We start from the raw sequence: 26,395 nt of genomic DNA, 5'->3' as shown, positions 1-26,395 counted from the left end.
GGTAAATCAAAGCAAAACTATACATTTAAAGCAAGACAAACTAGCAATACGGTTCTGAAGGATGTAGTCTTAGCCAAATTGAGATGTAAAAATAAATGAGATCTTTCGAGGACTGGCTAGACCACTTCACAAACTAAATAGATTGCACTGCATGTACCTTTCTCTGTACAAATAATTACATGACCCCTTGACTCTCCTAACCTAGCTTAATGTTTTCATCGACAGGTGTTAATTTCACTTTAAACCCCTCCTCTCAGTAACCGAAGACGTCCTACATAACTAGTAACTTACAAAGAAGGCTTTTTTTAGTTAAGTTTTCCACTATAATTCATCGGAGTACATTGTGAAAGGGGGATTTTGCAGACAAAAAACAAATAGACTACACTCACAAATTTAGTCCGACTCGCCCCATATTTTCCTGCATTCAATTCAAAACCCTTCATGGGATGCGCGGAGATCTTTCAACCCATGATCAACAAAGCTCTGTCAGTGTCGGATTTCCAGGCATTCTCTCATGCTGCAGCCATTCAGAACCAGTGTAATAATACAGAAATATATTTGACAATGGTGGGACGAGCCCAACTTTGAGGCATTGACAACTAGGCGTTTGCTCTCCATATGTGGGATGATGAGGACAGGGTTGATTAATGGACGTTATAACCACTGATGCATTGAAAAAAGCTGAATCAGAGAGTCATTCAGAAACCTTCCTTCCTTTCACGTAAAGAGCAGCACTCAACCATCTCTCGAGAGCAAACAGCAACAGCTCTTCTATAATCGACCCCAAGCGCCATTCTCCGTGGCGCTGCACACTATGCGTGAGAGATGGAATAATAAAGATAACAATGTGTTTGTGGGTATGAGGTGGTGTTTTAACTGGTGTATAAACTGTATAAATTCACTTGCATTGCAATACCTTAAATTATTCCAGGGGGAGAATGGAGGCTAATTTTATGACTATCTTCCTTTACTGCACACCGTAAGAGCAAAGAAAACGGTGTCAACAAAGAGTAAATTTCCCAACCATCCTGCTTAAAAAGGTTTTTTGAAAAAAAGGCCTTAATATCAATTTGATCTTAATGTCCAATCCCTTTCCAGTCCTCACCCTCAATAATTTCTACCATGCAAAGCTCCTTTGCTGCTCACCTTGCGCTAAGTATTACCAGTAGAGGCTCTCATAAGATTAAAGTTTATTACCCTTCACTAGATTCTCCTAGGGGTTAGTGCCCAGGGGTTCAGGAAGTTTGGGAAGAAGGATCAGTAACACATGATACTCCTGTTGGCAGGTGAACCAATTTTTCAAAAATTGTAAACTGCAACAAGATTGCAATGCTTCAAATCCCAAGACGTGTCCACGCGCCACGTACAAGAAATAAATTTATTGTTTGAGGAGGGGTGAAAACCCTTCTCAAGCAACAAGCGCAATCCTCGTAGGGGTGAACCTCAAAAGAAGCCTGCGCTTTACCCTCTAGTAGCTTGGCACAAACAGAGTCAGGCCTAACTTAGAGGAACTGTGTTAAGTATTTATGCAGCACAAACAGTAATAAAGTGAAAACACAACATAAGAAAAATCTCAAACTAACTGAGAAAAAAAATAGAACACATTTTGATAAAGAAAAACACCAAAACAAATTACATTCAATCAGCAGAACCGGAGTTGCGATATTTTTTCAAAATTAGACCTGTGGTGGTCCCATACAGATACGGCCATTAAGATGGTGGCTGGAGCGGTGCCTCAGGGTGTGGCCACGCTGTCAGAAACATTCCCTTATCGTCTCCTCCGCCCACACAACCTCTCCGGAGGAACCAAAAAAAACCCGCACAGCCCTCTTATCTGGGCACAGCCCCACACCGTTTACTATCAGGCCGGAGGCCCTGTGGCAACTTCGCATTGAGACAGCCCATGCCGGCGACACTGTAGACCGATCTACTGCCCTGGGATTGTCAAAAATCGAAACAGATTGCAGGCGCAGGAGACCCAGCAGCGCATGTCTATGGTGAACTCACCCAACGGAGGAAAAAGTCAGCAGCCTGTGATCCGCGCACTGAGAATCCTCTGCCTCATTGGCTATGACCAATCCCGGGAGCCGCACAGGCCGGATTAGATGGGGCTCACTTCCTGGATGAAAAACAGTACAGTCATAGTGCTGGTGTGGGGATGGAGGGTGATGGGCCTTACTACTGTGCCCACCTCTGCAGCTGCCCAACCCAGACTAGGGAGAAAGTAGTGGCTCCGTGAGGCATCCGATGCTCATATCGGGCACGGCCCACAAACAGGCCTCCACTATGGCCTACAGCCTTATGTCTACCGTGCATAGGGCCAGTCTGCTGGAGGGTCGCGGTCTCGCTGGACAGGCCGCCGACCTACCTTGGACTGTACCTGTGCGGCCCCGCAGAACACCAGTGAATACGCTGTCCAGCTCCCCTTGGAGCCCATGGCAGCACACACACGACTCTCTGTGACACTCAACGCTTGTGTTGACACTACACCACTGGGCCTTCGTTGTCCACATCGGGACACTGCCTAGCTACTGCCATCGATGGAGACAGCCACCACTGCAGTCTGCGGGGGCGCAAATCCGGACATTGTTCCTCCAACCAACCAGGGGAAACCCTCTCATCAGTAGTGGGACTACCTCGTTGACAACCTGGACGACCTCGCCATCCAACACCCGTTCACCATCCAACATACAGCACGCGTGCCTTGGCGCCTGAATCGCAACGTAGTGCGCTACCGGACTCCTTTTGCCTCAGTCAGATCTTTGGCTCCCTCCCTACCCAACCTGCGCACAGGAGGGTGACCACTCCTACAACTGGTAGTAGGTCACCACGATCTGAAACATATCAGCCACCAGTCGGATCACCAGAACAGCAGCAGCATCTAACCTGTATGTCATCTCACATCTCCCAATTTGTGACACTCTGGACTTCGAGGTCCTTGGCCTCTCTCGTTTCCAACTGAGCAACATAACACTGGAACCCGAGCCCCCATCCACATGCCCTATAGTACGTGAGATTCCCCCGCCTTGGTGCTTACAACAATGGGTCGCCTGAAAGCAGCCACATCGGCGGAGAAGCCGGTCTTGTCTGACACCACCCCACCCCCATTCCACGGTGACAGATACCCCACAGCAACCAGGCAGCTGCAGGTGATCCCCTTGAACCACCACAGGACAAACTAGACCATGCATTAGCAGCTATTGAGAGCTTACGGAAGTTGATGGAGACTGCCTTTAGGTCCTTGGTTGCACAGCTGAGGTTTCTCAGAGACAACTATCAAAAACTCCCCGATCAGGTGGCGGATGGCGAGAAAACGCTGCAGGCTTAAATGGCATGGCAGACAACCAGCGCGCCATTGAAGGCCTACAGGAAGGTGTACACACACTTGAGGAGAGAGTTGTTGAAGCCAAAGAGACTCCCACAGGAGCAATATCCGGATTCTGGACTTATGTGAGAGACTAGAAAGTAAAGACCCTTCATAATTCCTAGACACTTGGTTCCGATTACTCACCGTTTTCTTTTCAATTGGAGAGAGCACATCGTGTACCAGCAAATAGTGGCACATTGACCATGACTAGATTCCTCACACTGAACATCAGGGGCATGCACACAGCGTGAAAGAGTTGCACCATTTACTTACCTCTCAAATAACCGCATGCATAAATTATTTTTCTTCAAGAGACACCACTTCATCAGAATTCCCAGTCTCCAAAATTGCTGGCGCAGGTCAGTATACAATACCACATACTCTGCAAACGCAAGGGGTGCCATGGTCTGGATTTGTCCGGGTGTTCCTTTTCAGGCCTCAGACAACATTGACAGGGAGGATATGTACTGCTTGAGGGACGCATCGCCAGCCTTCCCGTCCTCTTTGGAAGCATTTAGGCCCCAAACTCTTACTAGGACATATTCTGGATGGCACTCTATGATGTGTTGGCCCAAAAAAACCATCTACCATGGATCTTAGGTGGAGACTACAACTGTGTGCCAAGCCTACAACTATATCTCTCCCACCCCTCTAGAGAGCCCGTCATTCGTCCTCCTGGGTTTATTTCTTCCGCTCGGTTCCCCACAACATATTTGTATGCCTCGTCCGGATGTTAAGCTCCCGCACTTTTTTACCTGTGTTCCACACTGCGGACTACCTAGGCAGTGTGGTGTCCAATTATGATGCTCATATCGTGTATGACAAGTTGGGGTATCCCCCACCACGACATGGAGTCTACCCAAAGACTGCTTGGATGACCCTGCTTTCCGAGACACCCAAGAATCGCATATACGCAATTACTTCACTAAAAACCAAGGTACAGCCTCTAAAAAAATACTCCGCTAATAGGACGCTTTTAAAGTGGTCACCCGCAATATCTGTATTCAGGAAATAGTAGGTGCCCGGAGAACACTTGACAGTGAAATCACTGAGGCGGAACAGCGCCTGCCGCCCTAGAACGCCAAGTCAAACAAAATACTTACCGTTGACCTGCCTCGGACTGAGGCCAAACGCCAACACTGAGCCCTCTTGTAGAGCTTCTGTTTTAACCTTACTACATATGCGGCTAAAACTCATATGGAAGGCGATAAATCTGGACGTCTCCTTGCCTGGCTGATTTGCAAGGAACAAAGGGGGGCTCCCAATCTTGAATTAGCCTCACACTCTGGCATGATTCTACATACGCAAGATGCCATCCTCTTAGAATTCTACAGGTATTAGTCCCACATTTATAAAGCACCTCTTCCTAAACCTGGCAGAGCCCTAGACTCGTTTCTAACTTGCCTCTCCTTGCCACATCCCTGCGCAGAATAGATGCTGTGATAACATAAGCAGATGTTAAACAGACAATCCAAAACCTGTCCAGGAACAGGACACCCGGCCTTGACGGTCTCCCTATAGAATACTACAGCAATTATGCTACTAGTTTGTCATATCGACTGGCTGACATGTACAATGAGGCCCTGAAACTGGGTGAGTTACCGGCCACCCTTTTGAGAGTTCCTGTTGGTCTCTTCCCTAACCAACTCAGGATCCTACCTGTGCGTCCTCCTGTCACCCAATCGCTATAGTGGGGGCAGACTACAAGATACTGGGCATGATTTTATCCACCAGATATGCCCAAACGTATTCACCCGGATGAAAACTAGTTTGTTCCAGGGCGCAGCACCCCTCAATCATCGGCATCTGTTTCATGTCCAGGATAAGGAACTGGGGTGGTTCATTTTTACTGTGTGCCTGGTTTTGGACCTGGAGAAGGCGTTGGATATCCTGGAATGGAACTACCTGTTCCAGGTCCTAAAGCGGATGGGCACTGCTGGGCACCTCCTCCCATACACACTACTCCTGTATGCAAAACCCCTCTCGCGAGTTCAACTGGATCACCACATATCCACCATGTTCTCAGTCGAATGTGGCACCCGGAACCTCTCGCTAGCCGCGTCGGCCAGGATGGTGGGCACTAGGGAATTCCCCCTTGCAGACTGGAAACACGCAGTGCCACTGAATGCTGATGATCTCTTACTGTTTATCAAAAATACCGGAGCAGACCTCACCCTCATTCAGGAGGCACTTCAGACATTCTCCCAGTTATCTGGCCTCAAGTCAACTGGGGCAAATCCTCCATTTACCCGCTCCACTCCATCCATACGCGCTGGGGTTCCTATTACAGGGTCTCCCGAGCTACCCAGGCACATATACTACCACAATCCTGAGTAGCGGGCAAGATCATTCTCTAACTACAGACAGCGATCTATTCTCAAATGGCCATCTTCTCTCCTTTGAACAACTCTAGACAGAGCATGACCTACCGTCAACTGCACAACACTTGCCACACACTGTGGTAGACTAGGAACCTCCCACTCATGATGTTCTTCAGGCGCTCCTCATCATATTGGAAGTGGGCACTTAATTACTGGGAGAGGGAGAGAGATTTATAAATAAAGAGATATAGATAGTATATATAGATATAGATAGTGTATATATATATATATATAGATATATCTAGCTATAGATAGTAGATATAGATAATATAAATATAGATAATATAGATAGATATATAGATATATATTACCTACTGGTAGTAGCCAGTAGGTAGTTAAAGTTAGAACCTTGTTTCCATAGGAAAAGCGTTTTTTCATTTGCCAATAACTTTGGCGCCATTTGACAAATCTTCACAAAATTTTCAAAACTTTTGGCCAGCTCAGGTCAGCTGCTGTCTTGAAAGCTTCGAGGTGATTCGTCAAGTGGGGGCCGAGAAAAAAGGGGGGGTCCCAAAACGTGTTTTCTCCATGTTAATTTTCATAGGAAACTTTAGACACAGCTACAGCCTGAACTGCTGAAAGGAAGTACACCAAATTTGGCAGAGAGATAGTTTTTGGTCCAGAAAGCATGCTTTTCCTTAAATGGTGTAAATCCGTTCAGTAGTTTGAGAAATTTAAAGATTTACAGATATCAATATTTGAGAATTGTGAGATCTGATTGGCTGAACCCTCCCGATCAAGAGCTTGTTTCTGATTGGCTGCCAACACTTCTAACCAGGAAATGTTGGCAGCCACCTTCTGACTCGGTAGAACAGAGTTACAAGAAACAAGGTAAAAAACAAGGTAAGTGGGCAGGGTAGAAACATCCTGACCTCCTAGGCCTGGTCAAGGGGTCGGACCCCCAGGGCCAAAACAAGCATTTTTGTTAAAAAAAAAGAAAAAAAAAAAAAAATTCAAAGACTCCACTGGCTCCTGGTGGCACAACACAATAAATTTAAGTCTTTATGTCTAGCATACAAGGCACTGAGCAACACAGGACCACAATTTCTTAGAAATCCCTTTTCCTGGTACAAACCGGCCAGACCACTACGTTCCACAGGCGCCCGACTTATGAATGTTACGAGGATCCGGACCTCAAGTTGGGGAGGCCGAAGCCTCTCGTATGGCACTGCAAAACTATGGAATATGCTCAGAAGCGCCAGCTCGCTCATCTTTAGAAAAGGGCTTAGAACTACGCTATTACAGAACTAGACGTTCCTTCTGGGCTAACCGCAGTCCCGACGCCAAGACACCTCCGGGTATTCGTGAGCTCAATAAATGTTTAAAAAATCTATATATAAATAATCTCGCCGGAAAAAAAACAAAGCACGGTGTCCCGCACTTCGTTTTAATTAGACACTGGTAGGCCAGGTCCCGGGGCAATTTGCAAAAATATGCAGGGGCTGTGCGGGCCCCCGCAGCCCCGGAGACCGCCACGTCCCCGGGTCTTTAATAATTATGCACGGGGGCATGTGACCGCCCCGGGAACCGCCACCTCCCCAGAGCTTTCCTTAATTATGGTTGGAGGGACTCGACAGGGCAAAGTCAAAGGTTAAGGCCGACCACAGATCAGATACACATGGTGAATTGGGCCTAGTCTTGGCTTACCTTCAACCTGTAAGAAATTCTGAAGAAAAGTCCAGAACAAGGTGGAGTTCAGCAGGACAAAGCAACAGGCCGAGGAGGTGGTGTCGCCAGGGAGTGATGGGTGAAGCTTCAGTGAAGTGGTCGCAATGCGGGGAAAAAGCACAAAGCAGCAGAAGCTAGACTTCGATGGAGAGCCTGCTGCCGCTGAGCGGGAGAAGATTTTTACATTCGGACTTAGACATACTTTTGGAAGTGACAGCCACAGATTTACCTTTCATGGATCGGCTGGCAGGGAGGTCCCAGCTGTCTGTTGGTTCTTTTGGAACTTTTTGGTTAACATTTTTCAAAGTCCAAACTTCTAGGTTTAGGCAGGAGCTGCACCTCTAACACCACTTCCAAGGGTACAGGACAAGAGGGACACCACTTGTGGATATTAAGACTAACTTCAGCAGAGGTCAGGTGTAGGGTTCATGGTCTCTGGCCAGGATATCTCCCTATACCTTACACAGGAAACTAGCCAACTATACCTTGGAGTCACTCTGGCAGTCGTGTGTTTAGGTAAGCCAGACTGGCCCCTGGAGAACAAGGCAGTGCTTCTGAAGTCTCCCCCCAGGTCCAGGAGTGAACTGAAGAGTTGGTCTGAGGGTACAATATTTATACCTGGTGCCTGTTTTGAAGTGGGGGGAATTTTGCAGGCTGCCCCTATCTGGTTCTGGTAAGTTGCTTTCCTTCCCCTGTCAAGGCTCCAAGACGTCTTTGAAATACAGTTGGGGCAGGGAACACCTCCACCGGTCCTGGAGGATGGCCCATTCTGCACACACTTAAGCCCTTTGTCTCAGTGTCTGGCAGGGAAATACAGAGCTTAACAGCAGGGTCACGGAAAGCAGGCACCAAATAGGACAAGAAAATGGCAACTTTGTCAAAAGTTGAAACAAATAAACAAACCAGTACTGACATTACTCTTTCACAAAATTATTTGTTTCTGTTGAGATAGCCCACTTTACTTTCATAATTACCATGGCCCTTCCTGTTGTCACACTTTAGGAGTGGGACACAATTGTTTTTTCCAGTTTGTTTAAAAATTTTTTGGAGTTTGAGTATGAAATAATTTAATGTTTGGATTGTAGGTTTTATGAAATGTATGGGCTATCAAATTAAATGTGCACTTTGTAATATGTCCTTGATGCTCTAACGTTTACGGCAGCTTTATCAAAAAATTGAATTGCAATTGAAAAATAAGTTGGAAATAAAATGTGATCATGCTTATTCAATTTCGTGACCACCAGAAACAATTCTTTGAAAGAGTAATGTCAGTACTGGTTTATTTCTTTGTTCCAAATGTGGTGGTACCCTTGCCTTGCTGACAAATTGGCCCAAGGGCCCTCCCCCCACCTAGTGTTAACTTTCTAAAAATAGTATTTTCAGAATAGGGATTTAAAATCAGACTTTACAGTTAAAGCTTTAAAATTAATTTGAACGCAAACATGATATTTCTACCTGTTCACAAACAAAAGTTAGCATTTATGAAATGATAAAAGTAACCCAATGTTATCCTATAGGAGAGATAGGATAAATACTATTTGAGTTTTGTCACTACCAGGACACATAAAACTTAACACATGTACTACTTAAAATACAATGCACACTACCCCATGGACTGTTCAGGGTCTACCTACCTTAGGGGTGCCTCACGTATTAAAATGCAAGTTTTAGGCCTGACATAAGTTTTAATTTGCCTGGTTAAAATGGCGGCTTAAAGCTGCATTACAGGCTACCATGGCAGGTCTGAGACATGTTTAAAGTGTTTCTTTAGTGGGTGGCACAATCAGTGCTGCAATCCCACTAGTATCATTTAATTTACAGGCCTGGGTTCATAAAGTACCACTAGGAATTATAAGTACATTAAATGTGCCAAAAACGAACTTCAGAAAACAGGTGGGGTGAAGGCAAAACGGCTGAAGGAAGACTGCATCAAGGACGTCAGGTCTTACATATGTAGGGTGAACTACCCATCCTCATAGGAGTTATCACTAAGGCAGAAGAACCTGGATAGACCCATCAGTATTGGAGTGGTCAGTCCCAGGACTGTGCTCCACTGTGAAGTCTATTCCCTGATGGGAGATGGACCACATCAACAGTTCTAGATTCTCACTTCTCATCTGCATGAGTCATCAAACCGGTATGGTCTCAATTTCTTAGGTGAACAAACCATAGGAAAAGCAAAAGCTTCCCTCTAAATAGCACTCCACTGCTACAGGTCAGTCTGGCCCTCTTCATTCAGCAATGTGCGAGCACAGCCCCTATGCCATATTCTGAATCGTCTGTCTGCACTATAAACTCCTTGGAAAAGTCAGGAGCCCGGAGTACTGATGCAGTACTCATTGCCTTCTTTAGGGTGTCAAAGACATTCTGGCAGGTCTCTGTCCATATCACCTTCTTGGGCTGCTTCTTAGAAGTCAGCTCAGACAAGGGAACAATGCTGCCATATCCCTTGACAAACCACCCATGGTAGCCAGTGAGGTCCAGGAAGGTCCTCATGCCAGTCAAAAGTCTTGGAGGAATCGTGTTGGACTTGGCCCTTTTTGCAGGGTCATCCCTGAACATTTTGCCTTCCTCCTATATTTTTTCTGACCTGTTGGCTGTTTTATGACTCTAGACACTTTACCACTGCTGATCAGTGCTAAAGTGCATATGCTCTCCCCATTGTAAATTAATGTATGGATTAGTGATTCCATGATTGGCTGATTTGGTTTACCTGTCAGACCCTATTACAGTGCACCAGGAGTGCCCAGGGCTGGTAATCCAAATGCTGCTGGTGGGCTTGCAGTACTGGTTGGGCCACCCACAGAAGCAGCCTGTAAAAGTGTGTCTAAGGCTTGCCATGCAGAGCCTGCGTGCAGTCTGGAACGGTCATGCTGACTGGGCAAGTGCACCCAGTCCCTAAACCTTCCCTTTTCTTCATATCAGACACCCCTATGGTAGGCCCAAGGGCAGGGTGCATTGTAAGTATAAGGTAGGACATGCCCTGGTGTGTGTGGCATGTTCTAATAGTGAATTACAGCCATTTTCGCTTTTCACTATTGCAAGGCTACCTGTTCTCCATAGGCCAGAATGGGCAGTTTGATTATTACATCTTATAATCCTAACTGACTCATGGAACATGGTAGAAATTCGAGTTTAGTATGCCTGAACTCAGAATGATGAAATACATCTTTTAGTGTTTGAAAATGCCACTTTTAGAAAGTAGGCATTATCTTGTCTAACCATTCAAACCTGCCTCTGCTAGGCTGTGTATTCCTTGTCTGGAGTTTGAGTGACAGGGGCTGGGGAATTCCAGGGGGCTGGGAAATTCCCGGAGACCGGTTGAGTCAGCACAGGGCTGAATAGAGAGATCTACATGTAGATGGGAGGGAGGAGTTGCACCTGGGATCTCAATAGGGCTGTGCTTTCCCTCTACAATGCTGGCTCCACCTCCTGTGGTGCGTCTGATGTCTCTGCCCTGCACTGTGAAAAGAAAGAAGGAGTCATGTAAACAAAGTGCTCCAGGAGTGACCAGAACGGGCTCGGACTAGGCAAAGGCCTCTCTGCCTTCAGAGAACAAAGAAACTGAATTTAAATATTGGGACCCCCAACGCAAGAACTTTAGATCAGTTTGGGAAACAAGAAGACACCTCTGCTGAGGAGAGGAACCAAGAAGAAACTGAGGAGAGACTATCCCTGAAACTGGTGGATTGGCCTGCAGGGGTTGCATACTGCCAAAAAGAGGAGAAAGAAACGTTGTGTGTACTTTTGCTCAACTTGTGAAGGATCTCCAAGGGCTTGGAAAAGAGCTTGCCTCCTGCTGAAGACTCAGGGACAACAGACTTCAACCCTCAGCTCCTCAGAGTTCTTTAGAAGTGCCTGCTGCTGTTTTTGGGCCTTCTGAGGGACTGCTTGTCACAAGGAGCTGGAAGCGCGACTCAAGGAGAAGCGTGTCACCGTCGCAGCATCACTGAACAAGGGTATCGCCGCTGTAGCTGTCGCATTGCACCGCACCACGAGAAGCACCCCGCAACACCGAAGAAGTGTGTTGCCGTCGCAGCCATCGTAGCTGACGCATTGCACTGCATCACGAGAAGAGCCTCGCATCGAGGAAGAAGCGTGTCGCCATCGCAGGCGCTGCCGTCGCATCTTGGATGACGCCGCTGTAGCGGACGCATTGCACCGCATCAAGAAAAGCGCCTCGCATCCACGGAGAAGCGTGCCACCATCGAAGCGGTTGTCGTCGCATCGCGTAAAGGGGTGTCGCCGCTGCAGTTGTCGCATCGAGCGGAAGCATCTCGCAACGTCGGAGAAGTGTGTCGCCGCCAAAGCCGCTGTCGTCGCATCGCGTAAAGGGGTGTCTCCACTGTAGCTGACGCATCGAGTCTTATCACAATATCAGAGAAGCATGTCGCATCTGGAAGATCTTCACGTCTTTATTTCTTTGCACCAAACTTTCATCGCATCAACATCGTTGCAACACTTTCGTTGCCCTGCGTGTCGCATCTAAAAGGTACATTGACTTAAAGTGTCGCATTTAAGAACTAAAGAGAACTAAGCTAAATTCTACCATATTAAAGTAACAGTATTGTGGATTTTTGTCGTTTATGGTCTTGTGGTAAATCTATATAAAGAATACTTATTTTTTATATAAAACCTGCGTGGTGTCCATCTGTAGTGTTGTCACTTGATTGCTGTATGTGTTCACAAATGCTTTACACACTGCCTCTGAGATAAGCCTGTCTGCTCGTGCCAAGCTACCAAGGGGGTGAGCAGGGGTTATTTTAGGAGTGTACCCCCTTACCCTGACTAGAGGCGAGGGTCCCTATTTTTCATAAGTGCATACCTGTGCCAACTAGAGACCCTCAAGTCTAACAAATCCCATGCCAGAATAGTCTGAATCTTGGTCTGCAGGCGCTGGACCTTGCACCTGCCCCCTTGGTGTCACAGACAACTGATCCCTGCTCTATCTGGCACTAGCTTAACTCGCTAGCCAGGACTGACCACTGTAGGGCATGAAGCACCTCCTGGAGGTGAAACAGGTGGTCCTCCCAGCTGGAACTGAAGATTGCAATGTCATCCAGGTAGGCAGCCCTGAAAACCTCCATTCCAGCCAGGACCCTGTTAACCAACCTCTGGAAGGTGGCACAGGCATTATCAACCCAAAGGGTATAACTCTGAATTGGAAGTGGCTCTCTGGGGTGTAGAATGCAGACCTCTCCTTAGCTTCTCCGGTTAGTACAATTTGCCAGCATCCACAAGTCAAGTCAAAATTATTTTGGAACTTGGCAGCTTCAAACCGGTCTATGAGCTTATCAGCTCATGTGATGGGGTGAGTATAAGGGAAGCATCAGTCTTTGTGACTGAATGTAGCCCCATATCGTCCATAAAGGAACAGAGCTCTTTGTGGAGAGGCTACGGATACCAGCACCACTGGGCTCGACCAAGGGTCACTGGAGTGCTCAATCACCCCTAACTCAAGCATCTGGGTCACTTCCTCCTTGATACGATCTCTCACCTTTCCAGATGGCCTGAAAATTGTGTTCTTCACAGCCTTGCTGATCCCAGTATCAATAATGTGGGTACACAAATGAGTGAGTCCTGGGGTCAGTGAAAATAAAGTGGCAACCTCCCTCAGCAATTGGCAACAATCCCTCTACTGCTCTGGGGTGAGGGAAGGGGAGAGGCGGACACCATCCTCAGACCCATAAGGGTCCTAGCCACTGCAGGTGTAGTCACAGTCTGTCAAGATATGGCCTCTGGGTACTTGGTGGAATGGTCCACTAAGACCAGGTTGACTGGTTACCCAAGACAGTCTTGGGGTCCAGTAATATTGATGTCCACTCTTTCAAAGGGTATGTCAATGACAGATAAGGGGAGCCTTTAGCTTTTTTCCTGACTTTGCACTGGCCTGGCTAATATAGTACAACAGGCCTCGAAAAATCCACCCGCTCACTTGCAATGTCGCTCACTTGCAATGTCGAGTGAGATTATGAGGTCTAGCAATTTTTAGCATTTACTTGACCTTTCTGGCGTGTTAATTTAAACTGCAAGAAACAGGCGTTTTGTTCATTCAGAAAGTGAATGAGCAATAAAGAGGCTTTAAATCTTGTTTTTGTCTTGACACATTTGCTGTCTGTTCAAGGACAGAGGTCAAATGTCAGTTTCTATTTTTACTAATTGTTGTTTATCTGTTCCTGGAAAATGTTTCTCTTATTCTAGGAAGTGCTTTTTGTCAAGTGAGTTATCTGAAAATAATTGTGAAACAAAAGCCTGTAAGAGGTCAGTTTTTTTCTAGAACACAACAACAGTTAAATAGCTTGTAAATGAATAGTACAATTAATTCAAAATGTATCAAGAATTATGAAATAACTTTTATAATTCAGAAGTGTGATGGAAACAAAGATTTACAAAGGAGCAAAACAATTAACACTTTACTTGGTGATATGCAAATTACAGATATTAGCAGAAACTATTACTGCAACTATATAGTTTTAAACCCACGTCAGTGAGAAATTCTGTGGGCATTTCAGTGTAAAATCTGCTGATTGCAAATGGCAGTGTGCTGCTACTTCATGCTTTAGTTATGTATTTATTAAAAGTGACAGTTTTTAAACATGAGTTCAGAAACCTTTCTGCCCCTGCACTGATGACAATGAGGTTAATGAACTGAGGCAAGTCAGCGGTCAAGTGTATCCTATATGGCTAGATTTGTATTATATATGGAGCAAATGTTTAGTCTATTAAACCAAACAAGAGTTTTCTGTACAGCAGACATGCTGAACTCACATATTTGAAGGTGCTCTCATATGTGATAAAGAAGAAAATGGCGTCTCAGTGAATTAAAATACTTGCCCAGGACCACAGAACGTGAAACCAGTTTATTGGTCAAGAGCATTATAAATAGGTCGAGTAGATTTTTTTAAGTCACTAGATCTGCAGATCTAGTACCATTTTTAGGATTTTTCCAGGCCTGTACACAACATACAGCATGTATCTGAAATCAACTTCATCCAGGTCCAACAAAAGTGTGCAACAACCCTGACAAAGGTCTCGTCCTGCGCCAGATGTCCTGCCAAGGGTAGATCATGAGTCAAATTCAATAGAAAGATCTTGAAGCACTGGGGGAACACCAACACCCAAATTGCCCCAGACTCAGGAACCTTAGGCTCACTGTACCGAAGGTCCTTCTCCCAATATATTAGGTGATCTCCAGAGGTGTGTCAGCTATCTGAGCCTCAGCTTGCCACCTCAGGCCCTCCAGAGTAGTGAACTCATTTGGAGCTCTGCAGAACGCCTCTCTGGCTGGCCCACCTTCCGCTTGCCAACCAGCCACCTCAGGCAGTTCTCCCAGGGCAGCAATGTCCTCCCTGCAGGTTCTGGGTCATCCCCTCAGGCTCAGCCTCCTCACGGACCTTGGGAGTTTCAGGGGTAGGGTCTCCACACCCCTTGCTCTTCTTGGCAGCTACCTGGAACACTTTCCAGGCTCCAGGCTGCCATAGATCTTGTGGTCAGGTACAACCCATAAGGCAACCCCAGCATCTCCAGGTGAAACTGAGGCACCATCACCTTCCAGATTGTGTGTTTCAAGTCATTTCCAAGCAGACAATCTACAGGGATGGTGGACTCGCAACTACTTTCAAGGAACCAGAGACCTCGACACCCACTCAAATGGAACCCAAGCCAAAGGGTAGTGACTCTCACAGTTGTCTGCACCACAACCTAGTGGAATCTACTGAGGATTACCAGCTCTGAGGACACCAGATGACTCCTGACATTAGTCATGCTAGCTCCTGGGTCTCTTATAGCTTTCAATTGCTGCCCATTGATGGTGACCCACTGCCTATACTTCGAAGTTTTGAAAGGCATGTGGGCCTTTGGCACTATCTCCTTGTAACCCAGGGACCCTAGGGTAAAATCAGTTCTATCCCCCCTGCTAACAGGGACAACCTCCTCCCCAAAACCCCTGTGTCTGTCTGGCATTTGGCTTCTCTCTTGATGTGTCCATATCTGTAGCACTCATAATATTTGGTGTTAAACGTCTGTGACTTCTTTTCGGGGAACCCACTCTTCTTGAGGTCAGAGGTTGGTATTGAGTATCCTCCTTCTGAGGACTGTTTTTGAGGCCTTTAGGTAACGCCTTGTTTTTTTTGCCCCCTCCCCCTTCTGTTGGGCACCCTATCAACCTTTTTGGGGATCGCCCAGATATCTTTTTGGACACTCTGGTGCTGACCAAGAGGTCTGATTGTTGGGCAAGCTCCCTAGGTGAAGTGAGCTTGCTATCAATTAGTTCTCTGCGTGACTCTGTAAAGTAAGTACTGAACATGTTCCCCTTCAAAATAAGATCATACAGCCCACTTAAATCAGTCACCCTACTGCCCCTCACCCACCCACTCTCAACCTTATTGGAGTAATCCAAGAAATCTACCCAAGTCTGGCTGGGCAACTTCTTGTTATTCCTGGGTTTTAAGCAGAATTTTTCAATGGTGACCTCAAATATGGAGACAAGAATGTCCTTAATTTGGGCAGACTTCATCTGGTCCCCCAACCCACATCCTATGTGAGTAGTGTAACCCTCCCCACTGTAGTCATGTGTTTTAGTGACTTGTCCCCCACCCCATCCTCCTCCAGGATCCTGTGCATCCTAAGGGCTACCTCGTAGGCTGAAAAACATTCATCAATATAACCCCCCTACCACATAGCTATGCACCAGATCTTGGTAAATGCAGAACCTCAGGTCTTCACTGGACACTGCATTGCTGCCACCATTACTGGTGGACTCTAGAGAATTGTTTAGCTTTAAGTTTCACCTTCTTCAGGCTCGTCTCATGAGCCAATGACAACTTTATTCCAGCCAAGGCCCTGTCCTTTTCAGCTTTATCCTTGGCTAGGATAATTGAAAAAACACAAGATAAATCAAAAACCAATTTAGAAAGAAAGCGGAATAAAATAGTACATTTTAACAACAAAAAAATTACATCAAAACAAATTTAATCCAAATCAGTAGCACTGGAGTAATTAATTTTTCAAAATATTACTTTGGTTCTACTGATTGGATTTTATTTGTTTTGATGTCATTTTGTGTGTCATTTAGGTGCTAATTTTCGTTTACAATTTCTGAATAAAAGCCTTAATTAAGGACAATCGTGATTTTCCACAAATAGCTGCACGCCTCCTACCTGCACTTCTCTATGCAGATGATGCAGTTTTAATGTCTCGTACTCAAATAGGCCTACAAAGGGTTTTAAACAGTTTTACCAAGTTTATGTGCCAATTGAATCTTAAGGTTAATACCTCTAAGACTTACATTATGAGATGTGGGCCTGGGAGTCAACAATGCAGGGATATGTTCCTGGAGGGTCAAAAAATAGAGCATACCTCTAGCTTTGCTCATCTGGGTATATTGTTTGATCGCTGTGATCGTTGGTCTCGTGTAATCATGACAAAAAAACTAATACGGACAAGATCAACAACGGCACTCACCAATTTCGCAAAGAAATTGGGGAAGAGACCCCCACGGGAGTTATTGCAGATTTATAAAGCGAAGTGTGTTTCCGCATCAATGTACGGAGCGGCGGTTTGGGGCTTTGTAGATACGCAGTCACTCCAGACAGTGGAAAATATTTTCCTGAGATATATTTTAGCCGTCCCTAGTAGTACATCGGCATATGTTAGCCATGCAGAGCTGGGCCTCCCATTTATCTCCAACCTGATAAAAATGGAGCCAATCCTATTATGGCACAGAATATGGTCCAAACCGGAGACTAAGCTAAATCAGGATATTTTAACTGACAGCATTAAACTCGAAGGAGCGCTGCTGATTCCGTGGCTGAGGTATATTAAAAATGTCATGTCTGATCTTGGCCACCCAGAGTACTACAAGTCTCCGGGTACAATGCAGTCGATTACAAGAAATGAACTAAAGAAACAGGGTCTGATTCTTCTGGACGCTGGTCACTGAGAGTACAAAACCTTCTGTTCAACACAATCAATTGATTTTATCTTCTTTTAACATTCAGTCGTATTTATTGTTTGTACCTGGTGGCTATGATAGATTATTATTAACTCGTTTTAGATGTAACATTTATCACAGGCTTGTGAGTTTTCCATGTATGAACGATTGGTCACGAACCCTAGGCCCATGTCAGTGCGATAATTGCTCAGAGCAATCAACTATGCATGTTTTTCGATTCTGCAATTTTTACAGTAATGTGAGGAAAGTTTGGCTTGTCCCGATTATGAGGGAGTTGGGTCTGAGACACGGTCGCCCAGCCTTTCTCGCACTGCAGTTCTTGGACCATATTCACAGGGCCTGGAGGATATGTATGTTTTTAAAGCAAGTACTTGGCCACAGGAAGACAATTGTATTGAATCATGGACTATAATAAGCTTTTTATGTATGATGCTTTTTAATTGTGTATATGTTTTTAAACCTTTACAAATCTCAAATGTTTTTTCTGTTAATATGTACTTTTATGATTGTCTTATAAAGCAATCAAATAAAGTCATTTTTTACTTGATTTGAATAAAAGGTCAAAGCGCCAACTACTAGTATCTGGTCGCGTAAGACCGGGGCCAAGTAAAAAACTTAAGGTCTACCACGATGGAGTGCAGCTCGGATACACAGGTGGATTAGGGCCAGTCTCTGCATACCTTCGGACTTAGAAGAAATTCTGCAGAAAAGTCCAGGAGAAGGAAGAATTTAGCAGGGCAAGGCAACAGGCTGTGGCCCAGGAGTCGCTGTCCTAGCCAGGGAGTGGTACATGAAGTCTCAGTGAAGCCATGGACTATGGTGGGAAAAAGATCTGTGCAGGAAAAGTGGGATTCTCAGGCAGGATAGGGGCGTGGGGATGAGGGGTGGAGGTCGCAGTCAATGGTAAGCATGTTGCCGTCGAGCCATTTAAGGTTTTTACCTTTGGACTTGGACAACTTTTTGCATGTCGAAAGCCTCCAGTGGGACCAAGCTGTAGCCGGGGCTACACGAGGCCAGATACTGTTGCTGAGAGGTCACGCTTAACAGAACTGAGCATGAGCCACCACAAAGCTGGGACGATCCGCAATGTGCCTAGGTATGAACGGTAGGCAGGTAGGTCCTGGTCTTCTGTTGGTTCTCTCAAAAGTATCGTTGCCTGGTTAGGCACCATCCCCCTGAGCACAGCAGGAGATCACAGGAGGCGAAATAATAAGATTATCTAAAAAGTTTATACAGAAATGATGGCTCCAATCTTCATGTGAATTGACTAGCTTTATCAAATGAAACAATGTTTCATCCTGGACATCCCCCGTCACAGCCACATCTCCGGCCACCTGAGAGACCTGCACTGGCTCCCCGTCAGCAAGAGGATCACGTTCAGATCCTCACCCACGCACACAAGGCCCTCCACGACCTGGGCCCCAAGTACCTCAACAGCCGCCTGAACTTCTACACTCCCACCCGCCAGCTACGATCAACCAGCCTCGCCGTCGCCGACGTTCCACACATCCGCAGAGCCACCACCAGAGGAAGATCCTTCTCCTACCTGTCAGCTAACACATCGAACTCCCTCCCCATCCACCTCCGGCTAACCCAGGACCAGCTCTCCTTCAGGAAGCAACTCAAGACCTGGCTTTTCGAGCAGTAACGTTCCCCTCTCCCCCAGCGCCTTGAGACCCCTCCGGGTGAGTAGCGCGCTATACAAATGTTATGATTGATTGAATATTATAATAGTATCGCAGATCCATCAATATGAACTGGACAGCATTTATTTAAAAAAAGTTTGACACCACCCAATGCATTTCGGGCACTTGATGCCCTTCATCAGGGCAAAAATGTTGACAAAATAACAATGCAAAGTATAATGAGTAACCAGTCGAGAAAGGCGGGCCTCTACCTTCTATATGTGCAAAATATGGATCCCCTAGTTAATTTTAGGCCTGAGAATAAATACATAGAAAAAGACCTCTTATCTGACCTTTCCAATTTAACAATGGTAGTCACTCACATATAGACATTCCCCAAAGCAATATTACATTGCAGAATCAAATTTCTTTTCCATCTTTTTATTGTTTTATTTTTTTACAAAACATTCATATGATATTTTTTAAGTGTCAATTGTGTGTCATTTTTAAATATTTTCATAAAAATGATTCCTCTATTTGATTAGCCTATAGAGGGAACAATGTATCATAGCCGATTGAACATCCAATTTTTTCCTTTCTTTAAAAAGGATGTGACATCGCTTTCTATGAGGATATTACGATTCTATCTAAATGATTTGTACACATAATTCCACAGGGAATATGAGTAAAAACTTCTTATTTTCTCCTATAGAGGGTCCTATTTATAGGGATTTCAATTCGTAAGATTTTATTCCAGGAACTTTCAAAAGTAACGCCGTCCAAGTCGCACCAGTTCGAAGGGAAGGATACATTGCTCCCTCTATGGGCTAATCAAATAGAGGAATCATTTCCGAAGAGTATGTGCATTGGATGACACGAATCTGGAATACGGATCAGTCCTTTCTGAGCCAGAGAGAATCCTACGCTATATCACTCACAGAACCCCCGTTTTTGCCGCACAGATGATAAAGAAATTCTTTTATTCTTGGTCCTGAAGAAGGAGACACGAAATTTGTATTTAGTCTCCGAAACGTGCATAGACCAGTGCTTACACATCTGGGAGACCCACAGAAGAATCAACTGTCAACATATTGAATAAGACACTTTCTTGATTGTTCACTATAGACCCTTAGATCTATGGACTATAACTTAAGCAGGATCTGATCTCAGATGTGTATTTCAGTAATTGTCTTATGTGGTGTGACTGATGGTATGTATGAGTAGAATGACAGGTGAGAATGATAGGGTGATGGTGTTTTTCCATGGGGGTATTTCATATGTGTTTTTGTCAAAAGTGAGTTTCTCTAAACTGTTTTCCTAAATTAAGGAGCTGAGCAAATTCTCTTGTTTTACAATTTTATTGACTGTTTGAATTTAATTCCATGTGGAAATATTTTTATGAAAATATTTAAAAATGATACACAATTGACACTTAAATATTATATGAATGTTTTGTAAAAAAATAACAAGAAAAAGATGAAAAAGAAATTTGATTCTGCAATGTAATATTGCTTTGGGGAATGTCTATATGTGAGTGACTACCATGGGCCTCTACCTTCTACCAGGCGTAATCAAGCATTAAATTGTGCTCACGATAATTTACCAACTATAAAATCAAAAAAGAGGAAGGCAACCGTCCACAGGCCAAGTACAAGGTTTAAAACTACATTAGTTGTTATCATGGCGAATGGGCCAAGTTTAGAATGAAAGCGAATGTAAAAAGTGAAAATGAGAAAGCGTGACCGGGTGTATACTATAGAGTGCATGACAAGTGCTTAAGCATTCTACTGGTACATACATAATATGGATAACTCTGTAATCAGGGCGCTAATGAATACCAGTAAGGGCACGTATAAGCCAAACGTCAAAATATGGCGTGAAATACAGCTGAGTGCATTTTTAAAAACGTGCTGTGTATTGTGCTTCCGGGAACAAAAAGAGGATGCTAGGTGAAGTACTTACAGAAATGTGGTGACGGTGGCTCGCACCAAACACCAGCAGTGAGACCGCGAAGGTTGTGAACAAGATGCTATAATGTAGTGCCGCTTGTTCTTCCAGCACTTTTTGATGAACATTTTTTCTAAGTCCCAACTTATAGGGTTAGGCAGGAGCAGCACCTCCAGCACCACTTCCAAGGGTCCAGGACTTGAAGGGCACTACCTGGGACACTAAGACACTCCATCAGAGGCTATGTGCAGGCTTCTAGCCATCTAGAACTTGTTATGTCCCTGTAGCTCCCACAGGAGGCCAGCCAGTTAGTCCTTGGAATCACTCTGGTTGTCTGGGTTCAAGCACCAAGGAAGGCCTCAAGCATGGCAGTCCTCTGGGGTGCAAGGCAGGCCTCAAGCAGCAGGGCAGTCCTCTAGAGAACAAGGAGGTCCTTCTGAAGTCTTCCACAAGTCCTGGAGTGTGCTGAAGAGCTTGAGGGTCCAATATTTATACCTGGTGCCACCCTTTGAAGTGGGAGAATCTTCTAGGTTACTACCACATCTAGTTCTCCAAAGATCCTGCCTTCCCCTGCCAAGGCTTCAAGATGTCGGAGGTCACAAAAGACTAGTGGTAGTTTTCTTCTGCACTGTAGGCAAGTCCAATTGAAGTGCCAGTGGGGCAGGGAACCAATCCAACCCCCAATCCTGCGTACAGCAAAAGCTCTTTGTCTCACAGTATGGGAGGAAAACACAAAGCCTAACAGCAGGGTCATGTGACCTACGCACCAAATGGTTAGGACGAGAAAATGCAACTTTCAAAAGGAAAATGCTACTTACCCAGTATGCATCTGTTCTTGGCATATACAGCTGTAGAATCATATGCTTTAGCATAGATCGCCATCTGATGTTGGGTCCGGATGTTTGCACTTTGTTTTTGTTCGAAGAAGTCTTTTAGTCGCGTGGTAGGTGACTGCTCTGTTCGGTGATAGTACGCATGGGCATCGGCTCCATTCCCAGATTGTTTTGTTGTAAGGGTGATAGTAAGAGTAGTAATAGATGTCCATGTATATTGTATTTAAGTAAGATGATACTGCAACAGACAAAGGTACCCGGGGAGACGGGTGGGCGCATATGAATCTACAGCTGTATATGCCAGGAACAGATGCATACTGGGTAAGTAGCATTTTCCGTTCGAGGCATATGAGTTTTAGATCATATGCTTTAGCATAGACTATACAGCAGTTATCGCCCAAGCAGTGGCTGACTGGTGTCTGTGGCAGTGGTTTGAAATAGTGTTCTTAAAACGGCCTGACCCACACTAGCTTGTTGTTTTGTTAACACATCTACACAATAGTGCTTTGTGAACGTGTGTGGCGTAGACCATGTTGCTGCTTTGCAGATGTCATCTAAGGGTATGTTCCCTAAGAATGCCATAGAAGCCCCTAGTTTGGGTGTAGAGTGCGCCCTAGGAGGAACTGTTAATGCGCGCTTAGCTTTAATATAACATGTGTGGATGCATTTAACGATCCACCACGCAATACCTGCTTTTGATATGGGATTGCCTTTCTGCGGTGGTGAAAAAGCAACAAAGAGTTGTTTTGTTTTTCGAAAAGATTTAGTTCTTTGGATGTAATACAGTATTGCTCTTTTCCCATCTAATATGTGAAGAGCACATTCTGCCACTGAGTCTGGTTGAGGAAAAAATACGGGTAGCTCAACAGACTGGTTGAGATGAAAGGCAGAACTACTTTGTGTAGAAGTTTGGGATTAGTCCTAAGAACCACTTTGTTTTGATGAATTTGTAAAAACGGTTCTTGTATAGTTAGTGCCTGGAGCTCACCAACTCTTCTGAGAGATGTGATGGCTATAAGGAATATATTAAGCACATTGGAGAAGGTGGAAGTCTAGAAGGGATGATTCTAATAAGTCCTTCCATAAATGCCTTGATAGCTGGCACGCGAAACAAAGACAAATGTAGTCTGTTTTGTAGGTGAGCAGCAAGATGTAATCGTATAGATGTATAAGCTAAATTACTAGTGGTAGAGCGTCTAACCTCTTTAAAGACATTCATACAGTCTGGCAGGAGATTAAGGTAGCCAAAGGGGGCGGGGGGGGGGGGGGGGGGGGAAGATGTGCAGTTTTTGGTAAGGGACTATTGATAACTTCAATAGGGTTGTGAACCATGGTTATTGAGCCCATGTGGGAGCCACTAGTATCATTGTGAGGGACTGTTGCTTGAGCTTCCGAACCCCTAATGGAATCAGCGGGAGAGGTGGAAAAGCGTAAGCAAATCTGCCTGACCAATTCATCCATAGAGAATTGCGTTTGGATGATGGGTGTGGATACCTGGATGCAAAGTTTGGGCATTTTGCGTTGAGGTGTGTTACAAACAGATCTATTTCTGAGTAGCCCCACATTTGAAAGAATGGGATCAGAACTTGAGGATGTAGTTCTCATTTGTGGATCTGTTTTTGATGTATGAGCATTGGTCGTTTACTCCTGGGAGGTGTTCCGCAAGGAAATGTATCTTGTGAGGTATGGCCAATCTCCATATGCTTTGAGCTAGGCATGAAAGTTGTAGAGTGTGTGTTACTCCCCATTTTTGTATGTAGTACATTGCTGTCATATTGTCTGTACAGACTAAGACAGATTTGCCTACTAGATGCAGTTGAAAAGCTTTTAATGCCAGAAAAATCACTAGTAGCTCTATGTAGTTTATGTGAAGTTGTTTCTGTAGCAAGGTTCATGTGCCCTGAACAGTGTGTTGTTGAAGATGAGCTCCCCCAACCATTGAGTGATGCGTCCACTGGTAACACTATATGTGGAACTGGGTCGAGGAATGACCGCCCTTAGGAAAGGTTTTGTGTATTCCACCACTGCAGAGCGATGGGTGCGGCCGTCTACAAACACCAGATCTGTTAGCTGACCTTGAACCTGGTTCCACTGACGTGCCAAGCATTCCTGTAGGGGACGCATTTGAAGTCTTGCGTAGGGGACGATTAGAATGCAAGAAGCCATCATGCCCATCAATTGCATGAACACTTGAGCTGGTAGTGAGTGTTGGGGCTGAAATTGTAATATGAGATTTTGCATGTTGCGTATCCTGACTGGGTTGGGGTATGCTAGAGCTTTGCAAGTGTCTATTGTAGCTCCTAGATACGCTCGTGTGTTGGAGAGCTGAAGGTGAGACTTGGTGAGGTTTACTGTGAATCCCAAGTCGTGAAGCAGATGTACTGTTTTGAGAGTGTGGAGTATGCAGCTGTGTTGTGATTTGGCTTTTATTAGCCAGTCGCCGAGGTAAGGGAAGACGTGAATGTGCGGTCTTCTTAAATGAGGTGCGACCATTGCAAGGCACTTGGTGAATACTCTAGGTGTCGTAGTTACCCCGAAGGGGAGAACTATGAATTGATAATGGCGTCCGTCCACCACAAACCTGAGATATTTTCTGTGAGCTGGGTGGATAGGAATATTGAAGTAGGCATCCTTTAGATCCAGAGTCGATAGAAAGTTGCCTTGTTGAAGCAATGGGAGCACCTGTTGGAGGGTGACCACATGGAAGTGGTCTGATAGTCTGACGTCCAGTATAGGCCTTTGAGAGCAGTCCTTTTTTGGAATCAAAAAGTACAGGGAGTACACTCCTGTTCCCTGCTGATGGAACGGGACTGGTTCTATGGCATGATTTTGTAAGAGAGAGAACTTCTTGTTTCAGGAGTGTGAGATGTTCTGGTGACATTACACATTGCTTTGGAAGAATATTTGGGGTAGTGCTGGTAAGTTCCAAGCAGTAACCATATTGGATACATTTGTCTTACCCACTTGTCTGAGGTAATGGAATTCCAGACGGGTAGGAACTGTGAGAGACGTCCCCCGACAGGAGAGTGATGATCGGGGGGTAGCGGAGGGAAGTCACTGCTTATTGGCAGGGGAAGCACAGGTGAGGTTACCTCTGCCTCTTCCCTTACTTCCTCTGTAGTTTCCTCTAAAATAGCCTCTGGGGGAGGTAGAGTGGTTGTTACCTTTATACGAGGAGGGATTTTCTGTTGACACTGTTTTTGAGCCACCCCTATAAAAGGAGCGGCGAAAGGACCCCCGGTTAGAAGGCAATTGTAAAGCCCCCATGCACTTTGATGTTTCGGTGTCTTTCTTAATTGTCGCTAATGAAGTATCTACTGATGGCCCGAACAGATGCACTTTATCATGGGCTGGTTAATTATGGAGGATTGTACCTCCTGCTTGAATCCAAAGATTCGAAGCCAAGCATGCCTGAGTAAGAGTATGCTAGTGTTGATGGCGCAGGATGCTGTGTCTGTTGCATCGAGCACACATTTTATGGAAGTGTTGGTGATGAGCTTCCCGTCCTGGACGAGTTAGTTAGCTTTAGTTTTATACTCATCCGGCGGATGTTGCATGAGTTTTTCCAACTCGTCATAGTGTGCCCTATCATAGCGTGCAAACAGAGCCTGAGCATTGGCAATACGCCAATGGTTAGCCACTTGGGAAGCCACTCTTTTGCTTGAGGCATCAATAAGTTTTGACTCCTTATCAGGAGGAGGGGCGTCGCCTGTGGTTTGAGAATTAGCTCTCTTGCGGGCGTTAGTTACAACAAGAGTGTCTAGGGACAACTGACCTTTTATATATGCCGGGTCTGTAGGAGCGGGTTGGTATTTTTTGTCCACTCGAGGTGTCAGTATTCTGGCTCAAACTGGGTCTTTGAATACCTCGTCAGTATGTTTTAGTAAGCCTTTGAGCATTGGTGAGGTGTTAGTAGCCCTTTGTGAATGTCTCCACAAGGAAATCCTCTTCTAGAGAGTCTGAGTGTAGTTCCACCCCGTGATATTGAGCAGCCCTGTTAATAAGCTGCGCAAAACCGATGTTATCAGATGGGGAGGGTCTGGAGGGAAACAGGTCGGGATTGTTATCCTGGTCTGGGTCTTTATCAAATTTGTCCCAGGGATCAGTGTGCTGTGGTATATCATGTGGTACGTAATGGTCCTCATCCTCCTCGTCCTGTGTGTCAGGTGATGGTGGAGGTGGTGGTGAATTTGATGGTGTAATTATCAAATTTGGGTTGGGAGGAGGAGAGGGAGGTATGTAAGGGGGAGAAGGGTTAGTACCATGTCCTTTTTCAGAGGTATAGGATGATCTTCTGTGAGATCCAGCTTCCGTTTTTTAGGAAGAATGACCTGGAGTTGTCCCGTTTTAGGGTCAATGCTGAGTCTCTTGTTTGGGATCCAAAGGTGGCTGTTCTGATAGAGATTCTTTGGATGGAGTTGATTTAGGTTGAGGATCTTTGGGCGCCGAGTGTTTTGAGTCCGAGTGCTTTTTAGCAGGTTTTGGCTCCGAGCCTTTAGGCGTGGGGCGTTTTGGATCAGAGTCTTTAGGTGTGGATTTGGGCTCTGAGTCTTCAGGCCTTTATGGAAAACAACTAGTGATGCATAGTTTCTCAGTGACTCTGAAAGGGAATTCCAGAGTTT

The 26,395-nt window shown here is 45.3% G+C and overlaps 1 protein-coding gene across 3 annotated transcripts in view; it reads right to left on the bottom strand.

Annotated features, from left to right (window-relative positions):
* Window positions 1-26,395, bottom strand: part of LOC146812352 (embryonic polyadenylate-binding protein-like) — an 818,377-nt gene that overhangs the window by 239,850 nt on the left and 552,132 nt on the right. The window lies entirely within an intron of this gene.

The sequence above is a fragment of the Triturus cristatus genome, chromosome 7, assembly GCF_964204655.1.
Source record: "Triturus cristatus chromosome 7, aTriCri1.1, whole genome shotgun sequence".
NCBI lineage: Eukaryota > Metazoa > Chordata > Amphibia > Caudata > Salamandridae > Triturus > Triturus cristatus.
The sequence above is the reverse complement of the archived record's forward strand: the minus strand, read 5'-3'. Positions and strand labels throughout refer to the sequence as shown.